The following is a 19,239-nucleotide window of genomic DNA, read 5'->3' as shown; positions in this document are numbered from 1 at the left end:
TTGTGTAGTTGTATGTGGGAGATGTGGCAAAATGCACAAGCCTAGAGAATGCCCAGTGTGTAAAGCAGAGTGCCGTAAATGCGGCAGGAAAAATCACTTTGCAAACATGTGCAAGATGCAAGCGACATACACTCTGATAAACAGGAAAACCAAAGATGTAAATGTGTTGTTTATTGGAGCAGTCACACAGGCACAGAGATATGTTGTGAGCAATGAAGGCTGGTGTGGCAAAGCTGCAGATTAGAGGACAGTCAGTATACTTCAAGCTGGACTCCGGGGAAAAAGCAAGCGTACTTCCTAAAGTAATAGCCTACCAGCTCCCAAGAAAGCTGAATGTGAAACACACTAATACTCTCTGTGGTGCGCAGGTCAAGCCAGACAGAGAAGTGACACTGAATGTGCAGGGTCCACACAAGCGGGCTAGCTTACAGTTCTTCATCACCAGTGGCTCCACAACAGCTCTACTGAGCAGCATGCACAGAACTTGACCCGATTAGAAAAGTGGACACACTGTCTAAAAACACTCCAGGAACTATAGAAGAGCTTCTCAGTCAATACAGCACAGTTTTTGATGGACTGGGTGAGTTTCCTGGTTTTCACCACATTCACACAGACCCCATCATCAGTTGTAGGAAAACACCATATGCTGTAACAGACAAACTGAAAGAGACGCTAACCCAATTAGAGGAGAATGGAGTGATACAGTAAGAGTGAGTCAGATTATTTGAGGTATCAAACAGGGAGTGGCCAGATCAGACTGCTGGTTGCTAAGGTGAAAGTCTTGGCTGACTGGCCGGTCCCTACAACCAAAACCCAGGTGCGCTCTTTCTTTGCACTAGCGGGCTATTATCGGAAGTTCATCCCGAACTTCGCTACGCTCGCTGCTCCCTTGACAGACCTCACCCGGAAGGCTGCCCCAAATACGGTTCAGTGGACGGATCCATGCCAGAGAGCCTTTCTCGCTTTGAAGGCTGTGTAGCAAGCCGCTGCTATGCACTCCTGATTTCAGTAGAAGGTTCACCCTGCAGACGGATGCGTCAGAGATATCTCGGGGCAGTGCTGTCTCAGGAGGTGCAGGGAAGTGAGGACCCGGTCCTGTATATCAGCAGGAAGCTCCTTCACCCGCAAGAAAAAATACAGTACTATCGAGAAGGAGTGTCTCGCAGTAAAATGGGCAGTCGAGTCACTCCGGTACTACCTCCTGTGGCGACACTTCACCCTGATTACAAATCATGCCCCCTTAGCATGGCTTCACCGGATGAAGAATAACAATACCAGGATCATGCAGTGGTACCTGGCCCTGCAGCCCTATGCCTTCAGGGTAGTCCACCGAGCAGGGAAACTGCATCAAAATGCAGATTTGTTCTCTCGGGAAGGCATGGGGGTGTAGGATTTTCAAATAAACTGGTGGTGCCATTCTGAGGGGGAGGATATGTAACAGGGGAGACATGTGTTGACTTTCTGGGAGCATTCATAGTGCTGCAGGAAGAGGGAAGCACCGAAGCAATATCCGCCTCTCAGTCACGGCATTAAAAGAGGAAGAAAAAAACAAACAACCAAAAAAAGAGAAAGATTGTAGAGATAGAGGAATCCCTGGGCAGACCCTGAGTGTATATAGGTAGAGGGAACACAAACTCAGCAGTGTAGGAAGGAGACCCGGGCCGTGGAGTTAGCGACGGTCTGGGTAACACTGCCAAGTACAGCACCTTTATTTTGTAGTTTTGTTACTGTGTTTTAGTTTCCCTTTTTCTTTCACCTTATGTTCTTTGTGATTTATTATTCCAGAGCACCTGCGAGTGCACCTGCATTGGACTGTGTACCTGGACTGGTATAACTGTGGTCTTGTTTACCGTTGCCGGTACTCAAGCCATGGACAACCGCGCCCTCTGCGGGCTGAAAAAAATCAGTGCGTCTGAGAGGCATTACAACTAAAAGTTCTGTCTCCTTGTTAGTGGCTTGCCCACCACCCTTCCACAAGGAGATTTGAATGAGCAGACTGGAGCAGCTTCCCTTTTCTGGCTTGTGCCTGCAGTCTGCCACAAAACATTGCAATACACGACTAACTAGCTTAAATTTGTATTCAATTAAAGTACTACTACTTACTATAGAAATCACATTAATGTGTATGTAATACCCTGGACAAGGTACATCTGTACATCTAGTATGAAAATACCCTCCACCCCCCCCCCACTGTTGCTGTTGCCTAATATACAAAGAAAATATGGCTGTGTTTTGGGGGGAAGATATTTGTACTTTATACATAAAACATATTGTAGCATGCATGGGGGAAGGCAGCAGCAGGGCTGGTAGGTGACGTAATCACTCATGAAGACATAAGCCTGATATATGGCTCTTGTACAGCGGTATCGGCGCTATGCTTTGGTGCGAGAAGTCCCGGCTTTCCATCTGCCCTTCGTCCTGTGTGATATGCCTGCCTGCGTTAACTGAGATCGCTACAATATATTTCCATTGGACTTGAACTTCTTAAAAGGGGAAGTTAGATAGTCTTCTAAAAATAACGAACTTAAGTACTGTGCCTATGTAAACACAGATAGACAATCATAGTATGTGCTCATGTATATTTGTATATGGGTGTGCTTTTTATCTGCACTTTGTGTATAAACTGTCAATAATTTTACTTGACCACAGTGTTACAGCAACTGGCTTCTGGTTTTCGGTGTTTTCGTCCACCTCCTTTTTGTTTTCGCCTCTCCTTTATGAATTAATTTCACAATTAACACATTTCTCAGTTTTAATTCAGAAAACAACACACATTAAACAGTGCTCAGAGTCATTTTAAAAGGAAAATAGTCAAACACAGGAACGGACTGGAACTAAAAATCGGCCCAGGCATTTAAAGCACACAGACCCACATTCAGGCTGTGGGCTCCATGCCAAATAATTTTTCTGTGTTAGGTCTGTTTATGTCAAAACATTTTTTTTTAAAAGCGTAGCCGTATAATGTTTATATATATAAATATGTATATAGTTAAAACATGAAGTATACACACCAGAGGAACTTGCCTGTCTATTTTTATTAATGAACATCTATTGGATTTATTTTATTAATATGAAGGCCTATCTGTAGTAGAACTAAATAAAACAATGTTTTGCTTTTATAGATAGAAGAAAAAAACACTTAATTTGTGACTGTGGCAGGAAATGGCGTTGCGGTGACTCAGACCAGAAGGAGGAACAACAAAAACAAAGGTACGGTGCAGTGGCGCATGCGCCGTTTTATTTAAAGAAAACAAAAATAAATAAAATATTTAAACAAAAATAAACACTTGCTCACAGGGTGAAAATAAAAGATTTAAACAAAAATAAATCACAAACACAATACTAACAAATACGATCCAGGTCAGGCTGGGCAATCGCCTTCACTGAGCCTAGATTGTTTTAAATTCATTTTTTCCTCTCTCGCTCTCTCGCTCTCCTCCGTACAGCCACCCGGAAGTGCAGAGAGCTGCAGGTATTTATGCAGGTGACCATCTCCCGATTAGCAACAAATTAATCACTTAACTAATTCGGGAGATGGCCACCTTCTGCACGAGTTTTATAATGTGGATGGAGCTTCCCATCCACACTGCAAAACAATAACAAAACTAAAAGCACAGCTACGCTGTCATACAATAAATAATAAACAAACAAAACACATGGCGGTTTACTGTCATCTATAAACAAAAGTAAATAATAAATAAACACAAAACACAGTACAGGGGCGGAGGGGAAGCCCCGTTCTAAAATAAACACTGTATAGGGCTGCTTGCCCTGTTACAGTGACAATAAAACAAAAACTTGTTTTATATATATATATATATATATATATATATATATATATATATATATATATATATATATATATATGGTGGGTTATATATTAACGACCCCACTTATAATTGATCCGGTTAGAACGGACCTCCGTACTGAACAAGCAAACAACATAGGTTTCAATGAGGAATTACTCTGGTTAATTACTCTGGTGGAATTACCCTCGTCCGGCCAAACAATACATAATAGTAATATCGGACGGCTTTCCCTGTCGCATTAATACAAATCATAATACAAAACAATAAACAAAGGGGCGGGGCACTCCACCACAGTAACCCTCCACTCGGTGGAGAGGAAAACCCCCCTCTGCTAGGAGGAAACCTCTGGGAAGTGTGCCCCCACTCCCGGCATACTAGCAATTGATTGGTGAGAACAAATGTTGAACTAAGATTTTTTGGATATGAATGGGACAGAGGGAGATTTCAAAGGGGGCCAACCAAGGCTTTTAAAGTAGGGCAAGTATGTGACTGCGGGACGGTGCAGAGCGTATGTGTGTCTGTGACCGCGTGGCAGTGCAGCTCTTGTGTGGGTCTATGACCGTGGACGGTGCAGGTGTCTCGTGTGTGTAACAGGATGGGAAAGTCCAGTAAAATAGCAGTGAGAAGCCTGTTTCCAAAAATGAAACTTACAGAGATACTATTATCAATGTAATTGTAGATTCAAAGACGGCAAATATTTTGAAAATGGGAATAGTAAAATAGCAGTGAGAAGCCTGTTTCCAAAAATGAAACTTGACAGGAACAACAACTCAGCCGTTTCATAGTGAAGCACATTTACTTTATTCTGGTTAAATGAAAATGTGTGTTCCTTATTCTGTTTAAATGAAATTGTGTGTTCCTGTTGGAAGGCTGAGTGCATTGTTAAATTCACTGCTGCATGCACCGATGAAAAGCGGATTCACCAAACCATTGTTAAATTCACCGGGAGTTGCTCAACAAACTGTTGTTAAATTCACCGGTGCGACACCGGGGTTGAGAGTTGGTGAACTGCAGCAAAACAAAACGGCACTCCCATTGTGAAAGTTTGTCTTTTACAGAGATACTATTATCAATGTAATTGTAGATTCAAAGACAATGTTATTCAAAGAAATATTTTGAAAATGGGAATAGAGTGGCATATTTTTTATAATTATATAATAGCACTAATAAACATATTGATAAACAATATCACATTTGCCAGCTTATCCAGAGTAGCCGACTGAGCTGGTGACGTACAAGAATTCGATATGAGAGAGAACAGATTTTGTTTCAAACTGTTGTTAAATTCCCCACACTGATAAGCATCAACTGATGTCACTTCCGACTCAACGATGCAGTGCACCGATGAATAAAACAATACAGCCACTGTTTTGAGCGGTGATGTCAGACCTGGAAGAACACACAGTACTGAGGGTAAAGGGAATGGAAATCCACAGCAGATTGGGGTAATGAATGTGCTGCTTGCGCTTTTATTATTAAGAAAGAAAACAAAAGGATCAACAAACACAAAAACACTTTGACAAACAAAACGGCATGTTGGCCAAACAAACAGACAAAACAAACACTGGAAAAAGATAAATAAGACCAGCATGAATAACAATTGTAAGTTTTATGTCTTTAAAGATTACTCCTGATTTTCTCTCCCGTTCTCTCAACACTGAACACCCAACCTCGACCTAAATACAAATCTTAGATTTTAAAAAAATAAATAAATTTAGTCGTTGCCAATTATTTTTGTTATTTTCTCCCAATTTGAAATGCCCAATTATTATTTAGGCTCAGCTCACCGCTACCACCCCTGCGTTGATTCGGGAGCGGTGAAGATGAACACACACTGTCCTCCAAGGTGTGTGCTGTCAACTGACCACTTCTTTACACACTGTGGATTAACTATGCAGCCACCCAGGAGCTACAGCATCGGAGGACAACGCAGCTCCCAGGCAGCTAACAGGCAAGCCTGCAGGCGCCTGGTCAGACTGCAGGGGTTGCTGGTGCATGGTGAGCCAAGGACACCCTGGCTGACTTAAGCCCCCACCCCTGGTGACGCTCAGCCAATTGAGCACCACCTACTGGGAACTCCTGTCCACTGTCAGCTGTAGAATAGCCCAGACTCGAACTGGCGACATCCAGGGTATGGGGCATATCCTGCACTCATGCAGAGTGCCTTTGCTGGATGTGCCACTCGGGAGCCCCTCAAACCTTACATTTTAATATTACCTGTGCTACATAAACCATACTCTGCACCACTACCATAATACATATAACAGACAACATTAAAACGCCACATACAACACAATAATATGCACAGGGGCGGTGCACCCCAACACAGTTCCTTATTCTGTTTAAATGCATAAAACTGTGAGGCACACAATATATGCAATTCACAGGAATCTACTGCATGAGCATTTTCATACATCTTATGGCTGGCTACTGCTCTGGTCTACATAAACAACTGCTATTACTGTTGGAAAACATATGTTATTATTGTTATTATTATTATTATTATTATTATTTATTATTATTATTATTATTATTATTATTGGTTGCTTAGATTGATGGCTTGCCATTCTGGTTTCTGAGAAATGAAAATTGTAAATTTCACAGGCAACTTGTCTTCATGATTGCTGCCACTCATTATTAGTGTAAAAACATACTTTGTGTGGAGAGGCTTTTCTGGAATGTGTCTTCCAAACTGATGCCAATGGTGTTCATTTTAGTACATGACAGGGGATTGTTGTTTAGATACCATACCATACCAATTGCATTTACATAGCATTCCAGGGTGCTATACAAAAAAATGTAAAAAAAAAAACAAAAAAACTTTCCTCATTTACAAGTAACTAATAGAGGCTTTTATTGCATCATCAAAATGACCTCGTCACAACTGGGGATGGGGGACCAGGAGAGATTTGCTTAACACATTGTAAACCAGGAATGGAAAACATTCCCTTCACCTTAAAGTATCAGTAAATGAGATGGAGTGGTGAAGTGTGAAAGTACTATGACACTACAGCAGGCATTTTTCCTTTGTGTATTTTGTGTTTCAAGAAACAAGGACATTCATTTTGGTGGAGCAATTATTAAGATGTCACTTTCATTGATGTATCTATTGTGAAATGTATAACAGTCTACTTTTTCATTATATTCACACACAAAACACAAAATTGTTCTTCAAATGGAGTTCCTTTGAGGCCAAAAAAACAACTAAAACTAAAACAAACCATGTAAATTGTTTAAGGCAGGAAATTAGGACAAACTATTACAGAAACACAAGAGGGTGCTGTAGCATTACATAATTTCATTCAATTTCAGAATCGGTTTCATAAGCATGTTATGTCACGCTTTAAAAAGAAATAGTCATCTCTGCTTTACAGTGAACAAGGTACAAACATACAGTCTATAGTTAAATGTCTCTTAAACACTTAGAGACAAATGAAAAGTATACATATAATACATCTATTTCTAAGACCTTGCATTTTGGTATCTATTATTGTATCTATATATTATATTATTGTACTTTTTTATGGGTGCAGGGGGTAATATAGAGGGGATGTGTTTGCGCATTTAGAATGCTGATGACAAACCTCTGTAGTCAACTACCATAGATGCTTGACATAGCACCCAGCCTTGGCTGTCTGTCATTATTAATACTGGAGCCCTGTTTTACTGGCCAAAGGTTAATAACCTCCCAGGTAAAGCGAAGATTGAGAAAATAAACGCCAAGGCACTATTTTGAGCAAATATGGTACTTGAATTGTTTGTCTAGAGTGTATTAAAATCATTCACCCTTGAGCAAGCATTGCGTTTCAAATATATGAGACCCATATGTAATACAAACACAGAAGATTATATCACCCTGCAATAATTGTGCTCATTTTATAACAAGGTCACACACATACACAAACAATATCCTGCCTGAATTTCCAGTAACATTTTCTTCTTGGAGTGAGAGGAATCTAATTATTATATTGCAGGTGAATAAACAAGTTTACGCCACAAGTATTTTATCAGCTGTTAGAGTGTGTAATATTATTACTACTGCCATTTATTTTTTAATGCAATAATCAACATTTTTTGTTTACAATTGGTTGAATTATATAATATTTTATGCAGATTGCATTGCAGACTCAATGTCTTCAGACCAGCATTTTGTATTTAATGGCCCAAGAACAGTGAAGAATACTGTAAAGACAGAGCTGCTTATGAAATATGAAAACATAAATAAGGCAAAGGTACCTGGGGTATACTTTGTTTAGCTTAGGCTAAAATAGTTGTTTTTTTTTTAGTTTTGTTTTGTTTTTTTAATGGCCACTATAGACTAATTTAGGTATGCTGACAAAGCATGCCTTTACCCAAAGTCATCTTTTTAGAAACTAATATAGGTTTTCCCAGTCTAAATGGACCTTTGTGGTTTTGGTAGTTCAGTACAGAATACATCCCTCGACGTCTATAGCAAGGTAAAACCTACATAACATAAATGTAAGCTTTAGTTTTACAGAAGGAGAATTTGCTGTTATGTGATCCAAATGTCAAATTACAAGCCTCCTGCACTAGAAGAGATGGCTTGTTGAAATATGTACTAATGATATAATAAACTGAAAAGGATGATTTTGTTTAGGAAGACATTTTTATAGCATTTAGGTTATATTTTATACTGTATTAATTTAAACTGGTCAATATTTAATTCATATTTAAAGTCAATTCCATGATTCTAAAGTCCTGTTAGATTTAGAGAGCACCTACTGGCTCCTCTTATAAACTGGCTGAGACGATTGGGTAATAATTCATCTGTTCTCATCTGCGATCAGTAAGTAAATTGTAAAAGCATGATATACATAAGAACATAAGAAAGGTTACAAACGAGAGGAGACCATTCAGCCCATCTTGCTTGTTTGGTTGTTAGTAGATTATTGATCCAAGAATCTCATCAAGCAGCTTCTTGGGATCCCAGGATGTCAGCTTCAACAACATTACTGGGGAGTTGGTTCCAGACCCTCACAATTCTCTGTGTAAAAAAGTGCCTCCTATTTTTGGTCGACATTGTCAATACCTTTTGGAATTTTTAATGCTTGAATCAGATCGTCGCGTAGTCTTTTGTTCAAGACTGAACAGATTCAATTCTTTTAGCCTGTCTGCATATGAAATGCCTTTCAAACAAGGAATAATTGTGATCGCTCTTCTTTGCACTCTTTCTAGAGCAGCAATATCATTTTTATAGCGAGATGACCAGAACTGAACAAAATATTCTAGATGAGGTAAAGTTTTACAATTTTTTCATAGATTCCTAATTCAATTTCAGTATCTCCCTGTGACAGAGAAAGAATGAATATTGGTTATAAACCTCCCTCTTAGACTAGATGTTCGGTCAATTCATTCCAAGGGTTAGATGGAAGCCGGCCAACTGGAAAGGTTGCGGAGCTACAGCACATGAAGTGATCGCCCGAGAAGGGAAGCGATGTGGCAACCGTGGATTGGAGGAAAAACAGTTGCACTCGCTAACCAAGTGGGCATGACTGACAGTACAAAAGGGGATGTGGCTAGGTGATCTGTTGCTTTTGTTATGGTTAAGAGCGAACAGTGAAAGGAAAAACTGAAAACTGACCATGAGTGTTTTGTTTGTTTGTCGTGTCTAATAATACTTGTTTGTTCTTGTTAGACAGCTAGCACAATCTGGAGCTGTTGCTTAAGGCCAGAACCAAACCCGGACAACACTGCACACCTGTTCAAAAATAAATTGTATTTCACCACTCTTACTTTAGCACTCACTCTGGACTCTGATAGTGTGTGTTTAATACTGTTTTGGGACTGAACTCCGTGGGTTTAACATTGTTGTGCATTACTACGATGTGTATTGCCACATCTCATTATTATTTACTGTTGTCAAGTGACTTTGGATTACAATTAAAATGTTTGTCATTCTCTTGAGCACTGCATCACCTCTACACCCACGCACTGCAAGCCACTTTGGCACACTCCCGCATGGCATTTATAATGGACATTTTTATTGGCTGCATGCAGTACCTTATATGTTTCTATATTAAATGTCATTTTCCACATGTCTGCCCAGTTCCGAATGCTGTCTAGATTATTTTAAATGACCTTTGCTGCTGCAACAGTGTTTGCCACTCCTCCATTTTTTGTGTTGTCTGCAAATGTTGCTTACAGGGGAAAGAATGTGAATAGTTAATGTTTGGGGACATTTAAGAAAAAAAAAGAAAAAAAACTACTGACTACAGTATCTGTTCCCAGTAAGTGTCTAGCAGATGCCTTTAAAGTGGCATATAGTGTGATGTAATTTTAGTGTTTTTCTGTCCAATTTTGTAATATATCCAGATGGTTCATGTTCTTAAAAAGAAAAATGAAACATAGTAGAGATATTAGGGTTAGAGTCAATTAGAAATAAAAATAAACATATACATAAATAAATAAATAACAAAATTCTCAGTCCATCACTTGGATTGTGCTAAACGATTTACAAAACTGGTTTATAAATATGGTAATTTCTGAATAACAACTTTTAGAATTTAGATGTTAATGATCCACTAAAAAGTATAATCAAAAGATCTTAATGCACCATAAACTTCAGACTATGTTAAAAGGTCCTCTAAACTTCAAAGTTTGAGATCGTCTAAAGTGCCTTCTGTCTGCCATGGCATATTCTTACTGTGAAATTGTGATGGCCACTTTTACAATATGCCTGTTGCAATGCACTGTAGCCATACGTGCTAGGTCTGCTTTTAAACACCACAGCAGACACCAAACGATAGCAATTAAATTCATGTATTCATAAATAAGAACCCCAGGGTGCTATACAGACTGTGTGTACAGGAAGTTCAAATGAATCGGTTCCAGTTCTGAAATACATTCTCCTTGATTTCCACAAGTCAGTAACACTAGAATACATATTCAAGTGGAAGAAAAAATGGAAATTAATGTGAATCTGCTGTGAAGGTGAAAAAAGCCCTGATTCTGGAGGGACCAATTGACTTTGAAACAGTAATAAGACTCTTGGAGGACTTCCATCTGTTGTCTCATCCAACGAGATGTGGTTTCCAAAGGAAATGCAATTGCACTGCGTGGCTGAAAAGAAGATTGAAAAATTGAACAAAACACAATCTGTAAATAAGCTGTGTTTATTTTTCATATGATATATGTTTTTACACTCTCCATTTAGCAAATGTACACACACCAGATTCCTAATGATACATATGGGCAGCTCTCTGGGCATTTTTTGTTTTGTTTTTGTGAAATGGTATCAGAATAAGAAAGAGCACACAGTAAGAGATGATGAGAATGTGAACTGTCAATAGAAATCTAATACAGAGATATGAAAGTAAAACCTGAATAGCAATGCACTGTATTTATTTAATTTTCTTTAAACTAAGAAATACTCCTTATCAAACAGGATGACATACGATAACAAACAATAGGATGCCAGTGCAACCTTTTTAGCATGCAAAGACATGCAGCAGCTGCTTTTTAAAGCCCTACTAGGAATAATATCTATTAAGCTTAAGGTTTAAAACCTCATTTCATGAAGTATAATGGGTTATGCTGACCAAAACTACCACAGTTTTAAATTCAGTTTGCTTATTATAGCAGCAGTTTCAACATTATTAAAATAAACAACTGAACGCAAAACAATTGTATTTTACATTTAGTTTAAAATGTGTTGATGCATATCATTTAAAGACTCCTTAGCTCTGTATAACTGTAGAGTTGATTGCCTTTTGTAATTTACAGGTAAACCCTGCTGGGAAAAGCCTATAAACTTTACATTTCATTAAAATTGTTATTGCCCAGGTCTGTATTGTTTTTTTTTATTATTATTCCTTCTCATTATTGAGAGGCTTAGAGGAAAATTAACGAGGTTGTTTGGTACGAACATAATTTTCACAAAAACAGTGGAGAATCCAGTCATTTGCATTTGGCCATATTGTCATTCATATTGGTGTTGAATAATAATGTCATATACCTGAGTGACCCGTTGAATAATTACAATATGCAGTATGAGGGTTGGCCTATTTTTTATACAGGTCTTTGTCAACCTACATACAATTCTGTGCGTGCATCTACTTTCTAGGTTTTGTTTTAAGCAGCTTGTACATTGTAAGACAGGTATACTGTAGGGCCCATTTTGTTGTATGCTTAACTTTCTCTAAATGTAATATAGTTCCACGGAGTAAAATGTACAATAACAGTTTCTTGACAGGGGACACCCTTGTTTTTTTTTCATATTATTGTATTTTACCACGTTAACGTGAACGTAAAAATGAACTTTTTACTTGAAATAAATATATATATATATATATATATATATATATATATATATATATATATATATATATATATATATATATATTGTAAGTGTTGGTCGCATGGTCACTGAATAATAATAAGTCAGACACAGATCATTGGGCATTAACACGCCGCACAGGAGCGCAGATTTATTAAACACAGGTGCTGCCACTAGGGTGCCAGCAATGGTAGCCCTAGTGTTATATTTAATAAAGAAAACACAACAAAACAAAGCTAAAAATAAATATTTGCCACACAAGCATGTCTCACTAAAATAGATGTCCCTCTCCAGGAACCTATGCACTACGAAACCCTCTCTATACTGGTTTGGATCAACATCCCCTAAACTAACCTACTGCTGTTGCCTCCCAGTGACTCCGGGTCTTTATGACAGTCCTGGCTGGACAAAGCCTTCACAGGCACCGTCTTGCGATTGAAGGGCTCTGTAGTAATTAATCCTGTAGAGCGAATGGTCTCCTCCTTAATGTAAACAAAGTGCTCCTCTGTGTAGCATGGCGGTGAAGTCACTGGAGCACCTCACAGCTTCCCTGGGCACACCACCTCACTGGGCACGCCCCCCAGCCAATCCGGACCTTCCGATCAGATCGTCACCTTTCAATGGGAGAACCTGTTTGAATACTTTTCTACTAGTTCTTTTTTATGGACAATATAGTTGCCTTCAATATGTCCTAACTTCTTGTTTATTTCCTCTTAATTGTTTGGTTACTTTTGTAAATATATAATTGAAAGTAACTGGTAGTGCAAAACAAGATTCATTGCCTTGGTTCAAAAAAGTGATAATTTTTAATCTGCTCTGTCTCTAAGTGAATTGACGACAAGCTGCCTCTGGTGAGAATGCTCTAACAGAGCGATTTTATCAAAAACCATTAGGTACTGAACCTGTTTAAATGTAATATATTTTTGTTGTAACTTTTCTTTCTGCATTTTCATTTTAAAATATGCCTAGTCTCCTTTTTGAGCATATGTAAGTAATCTGAGTAGCCCCACAGAAAACATTCACAAATACTATTCAGTTAGGTTTAGTCCTCACGAGTGCTGCTCTGAGGTTGGTGTCCTAAGGCTTTAAATATTCACAGTGCAGTTCTCTTACACATTCTCCATTTGCTTAAGAGAACATTCTGATTAGTGTGAAAACTCCGAGGTCTTCACAGTAGAATAAAGAAAATCATATCAGAATTTTTTAAATTGGTGGACTGGGACAATGGGCTAAACACCAACTAGACAGTACAGCACATCCTTTGCTGACTTGGTGCAGCACATACAGTATATTTGGATCTACAGTGGATGTGGATATGGTTTTTGGTGTGATTTCTTCCTTTGAGTGCCTGGTCCAAAGGTTGTGTCTAAATTCAACTCGCCTTTGCTTCTATATGCCAAGATATTGGTAGGTAATCAGGTGGATTTGTTATTCGGAATTCACTGATGGATATGCATTTTACTTTTTACCCCATATACAGTACAGTAATTTGTGGCTGATGTTTGTATTCCACTTGAAAGCATTCAGTTAAACATATTATTATTATTTTTAAAAGCTCATTTATCTCCTTATAGGATAAGAAAATTGAGCTATAGAGAAATGATCTGCTACATTACTCATTGTCATTTCTTTCCATTGCAACTTTTCCAGTCCAACTGCATACCTCCCTGGGCTACAAAACATCCACAGGGCTTTAGACTTTAGTATCAATTGGCCTTCAGAATAATAGACAATACCTCAACCATATAGCTGTAATTTTACTTTATGTAACGTCTAAATGTATACCAATGATATCGTTCAGTGGTTCTGTGTTATGTTGTTCCTATATTGAGTTATAATTGTTCTCAATATCAGTCTTTACTTGGCTTTGCTATTATAAAAGTTTACCACTGGAAATGTGCCTTTTCCATGCTTATATCATGCAATTACAATAGTTTACCATGGCTTGCCATCTTTTTTTTAATGTTTTATTACACCTGTGATCAAAAGCCTTATCCAATTATAATCTTTCAGTTTTGTATTTTGAATTATTTTTTTTTTTTCTCAATAAAAACTTTTTTCCCCTTAACAGTGTGGATTGTGGTGTGTAGATAAATGGGGAAAAAAAAATCCTCATTTAAATGTATGAAACTCTGAGGCACTGACACAACAAAATGTGAAAAAAGTTCAAGGGGGTGTAGACTTTCTATAGGCACTGTATGTATAATGTGTACTGTTACCTTCTTGTATACTCGCTGATATTTTTAGTTGTTAAATGGATAGCTAAAATATGGGTAACTACCATTAATGGCAGAACAATAAAAGGGTGTTACCAGTAAGACAAATGGGGACAATCTTACCTGTTTGACAGATCACAGCTTATAGCTACATGTCAATACAAAGGAGTCCCACAGATGCTCGCTCTGGGCCCTAGATTTTCAACACCTTTGTAATGAAATCCCATCAGTTAATCAGTTTAGCATTTTTCATTTCTATGCTGATGAGACATTTATTTACATTAGCTCAAAAGGCTGTGTCTGCCCTAGTTACTCTCACACACACACACACACACACACACACACACACACACACACACACACACATGCTTGAGCATGCTACACAGATAACTTGACAAAAACTATTCTAAAGAAAAAAACAAATTACATTTGTCAATTTCATATTGTCATTCCACTTAATACATCAACTGCACTGCCTGTAAAGCTAGCATTATTTTCTGAGAACTCATTAGCATGAAAAAGATTAAGCAAAATGACACTTTTGGGTAGCTATGTGTGCTCTACGACAGGGGTTCCCAAACTTTTTCTTTTTTTAACCTGAGGACCACCTGTTCAACTGCATTAAGCACTGCTGCCCACTATTTACACTGCTTAAATGAGGAATGAAAAACATTTTTAAACCTGTTATAAAATATATTATAAAATTATTATATTTATTTTTATTTTTATTTGAAATCTTCTTTTTTATTCATTTGGAATCTTTTGTTTGCGTATATATATATATATATATATATATAATATATATATATATATATATATATATAGATATATATAGATATACGGCCATTGGGTGCCACGGTCCACTTGGGACTGCTTTGTGGCCCACCGTTGGCAACGAGTGCTCTATGACTTCCTCTATTAGCTCCACTGGTTTTTACAAAAACTAAAAAAAAAAATATATATATATATATATATATATATATATATATATATATATATATATATATATATATATATATATATATATATCTTATTCTCCATCAAGTGGAACTTCCATGACTTTACAATCACCTTTATTTACTGTGACACAGTTTATTTCCTTTGTGTGTGGTACAATCCACTTCAATACCTGCAATGAGGCTTTCTGCTTTAGGAATAATCTGATTTTGATACTGCACGCTGGTCCTGATAAACCACTGTAACTGCTTGTGACAGAAATCGAATTATGCTTAGTGTTAGCTCTCCCTCCCGACCTGAGAGGGTACTAGATAAAAGGGAGCACAATACCCTGGACTAAAAGGCATGACACTTTATTCCCGTGGGTAGGTGGAATAAAGTCGTCTAGAAAAGGGACTGAGCTATGGTACCCGAACTCAGTGACCCGAACGGAAAACGTCGTGGCATCCGTGGATTGGAGAAGTGGATGCGCTTGTTAACCAAGGGGTCATGAACGAGGGTATAAAATAGCGGCGTAGCAAAGTAATCTGTTCCTTGGTAAATGGTTAGTGTTAACCTACAAGGAGTCTGTGTTGCCGTATTGTGAACCGTGAATTTTGTCTTGTGTTTGTTAACTGTTGTCTGTTTTTTAATAGACTACCAGTAGCACGATCCAGAGCTGTAGCGAAAGCCAACATAAACCAGGACATCACTTTCACCCCTGCATTTTCATAGAGAACTGTAATACACCACTAGCACTTATTCACTTTCACTAAGAATTGTGTTTGTGTTTTGTGTTGGTGTGTTAAACTGGACTTTTGGTTGCGAGTCAAACCCGTGGGATTTTTATAAACTAAGTGATACACGCCACTGTATTCATTTACATCATTTATTAGTTACAGGTGCTCGCCATAAGGCTCTGGACATTGTTAATAAACCAATAAACACCCTTGCACCTGGAAATCATTTTTTGTTTTTCATCCACTCTGCACTACACGCATCTGCAATCACTTACCACTTTGTTACAATACTACATAACATATTCAGAGTCTGACATTAATGGAACGTACCATTCAGTGGTGCACAGGTGCCCAATCACAGTCCTGGAGGGCCATTCCTCTCCAGGTTTAACAAGTACAGTTAAATATTAAACTTCTTTTGGGACTTGATAGTGCTTTAATTGGTTAAATAAAAGTATTTAGAATACGGTAGGAATGATGACCAGGACTGTAAGGGCAAACCTAATGGATTGCATAAGTACACACTGTAGAAAAAAATATTTTCAATAAAAAGAAAATCAGCACAGCCTTGGGACCTTTCACAAATGGAATTTATTATATTTACAGTAGTTTTAAAAAGTAACACAAATAGAAAAATAGCTAAAACTAATTAAAAATAGAAGTTAGCGCCAAACCCAAACAAAACAACTGACGTTCTTTTGAAGACAGACTTCAAGAAAGAGTATTCTTTTTTCACTGTATACGCTTGAAGTATATTGGAATAAATATTGTATGCCACTATATGCATGTAAAAAAAGATTTCTTATTTGGGATTTAAAAATTAATTCTACAATAATCCCAAAATATCAGAATTTGTTTGGAATAGTTTATTTACATACTGTAGTGATACCACCACTGAATATAACTCAATAGCAATAGTGACGTGCTGATGCTCCTGATAACTTATTTTTCATAGCTTACAAATCTACGGGGATAACTCCATGCCTGAACTATATTCATATTTCCATTGAGAATAGTGCATACATAGTTTTATATACAGTACATATAAAAAGACTGAGTAAATTGTAGTCAGACATGAGCAAGTGATTTATATAGTATATGCAGTTTTTAGGATATTGCACAATAAAATGTTAAATACATAATTTAACCCCAAACATTATCTGACTGCTGTAAAGCGTAGAATTGGCACAAAGAACTTCAAATGGTACTTTGCGCTGGAGCTCCCTCTGGTGGTCACTACAGACACAGATGTTCAGCACCCATCACAGTAAAAAAAATTAATAAATAAATAAAAAAAAAATAATAATAATATAATAATAATAATAATAATAATAATAATAATAATAATCTGGCTTTTATTATTTTGGAATGTTGAGTACAGCATTTACAAACACCTCATTAAAATCCTGAACTTGTCCTGGATAAACTCATGGCTTCTAGTCTAATTATTATTATTATTATTTTTTAATTAACAAAGTCAGCAGCGCTTACATCAGCAAATAAACATAATCTGCAGGCTTCAGATTTATGCTTAGACAACATTTTAATGATGGCGGCACTGTATAAATTCGATGCCAAAAATTCAGATGACAACAGTGAAATACAATAGGAACTTGATTAAGAGCAGGGGCCTGGCCAACTTGAAGCTCAATTATGGAGGTATTCCGCAAAAAAGATTACACTCAGTAAAAATAGTCCAGTAATAAAGAAACACTGAATGCAAAAGGTCAACAAGGCTTTTGGGCTGACATATCTTTATATGATATGCCTCTACATTTTCACAATGATCCACTACTATGTACTACATAATTCATGCAGTTTCTCTTCCCACAGTTTCTACTGGGGAGAATGTATTTGCAGTCAGGGTTTCTTTTTGCTTTATTTCTCCCTTAAGGTGCTCCATTACTGGAGGCCAAGGTAAATTTCCAGTTTCGACGAGAAGCTCCTGGTTTACCATTAAAGAACAGGTTGGAGAATTACTGGGGTATTTCCTTGTGTTCAACCTGAAAGCATTTGCATTTTCACAGACTGTCCACCCCAAATGGATACAGATGCAGATGTTTGCAGTGCAAGCCTTCATTTGCAAACCCTTTCATACAGTGGCTTGCGAAAGTATTGACCCCCCTTGGCATTGTTCCTATTTTGTTGCCTTACAACCTGGATTTAAAATGGATTTTTATTTGGATTTCATGTAATGGACATACACAAAATAGTCCAAATTGGTGAAGTGAAATGAAAAAAAATAACTTGTTTCAAAAAATTCTAAAAAATAAATAACGAAAAAGTGGTGCGTCCATATATATTCACCCCCTTTGCTATATAAGCCCCTAAATAAGATCTGGTGCAACCAATTACCTTCAGAAGTCACATAATTAGTTAAATAAAGTCCACCTGTGTGCAATCTAAGTGTCACATGATCTGTCACATAATCTCAGTATATATACACCTGTTCTGAAAGGCCCCAGACTCTCCAACACCACTAAACAAGGGGCACCACCAAGCAAGCGGCACCATGAAGACCAAGGAGCTCTCCAAACAGGTCAGGATCAAAGTTGTGGAGAAGTACAGATCAGGGTTGGGTTATAAAAAATATCAGAAACTTTGAACATCCCACGGAGCACCATTAAAGCCATTATTAAAAAATGGAAAGAATACGGCACCACAACAAACCTGGCAAGAGAGGGCCGCCCACCAAAACTCACGGACCAGGCAAGGAGGGCATTAATCAGAGAGGCAACAAAGAGACCAAAGATAACCCTGAAGGAGCTGCAAAGCTCCACAGCGGAGATTGGAGTATCTGTCCATAGGACCACTTTAAGCCGTACACGCCACAGAGCTGGGCTTTACAGAAGAGGGGCCAGAAAAAAGCCATTGTTTAAAGAAAAAAATAAGCAAACACGTTTGGTGTTCGCCAAAAGGCATGTGGGAGACTCCCCAAACATATGGAAGAAGGTACTCTGGTCAGATGAGACTAAAATTGAGCTTTTTGGCCATCAAGGAAAAGCTATGTCTGGCGCAAACCCAACACCTCTCATCACCCTGAGAACAGCATCATGCTGTGGGGATGTTTTTCATCGGCAGGGACTGGGAAACTGGTCGGAATTGAAGGAATGATGGATGGCGCTAAATACAGGGAAATTCTTGAGGGAAACCTGTTTCAGTCTTCCAGAGATTTGAGACTGGGACGGAGGTTCACCTTCCAGCAGGACAATGACCCTAAGCATACTGATAAAGCAACGCTC

Source organism: Polyodon spathula, chromosome 5, assembly GCF_017654505.1.
Source record: "Polyodon spathula isolate WHYD16114869_AA chromosome 5, ASM1765450v1, whole genome shotgun sequence".
Classification (NCBI taxonomy): domain Eukaryota; kingdom Metazoa; phylum Chordata; class Actinopteri; order Acipenseriformes; family Polyodontidae; genus Polyodon; species Polyodon spathula.
The sequence above is the reverse complement of the archived record's forward strand: the minus strand, read 5'-3'. Positions refer to the sequence as shown.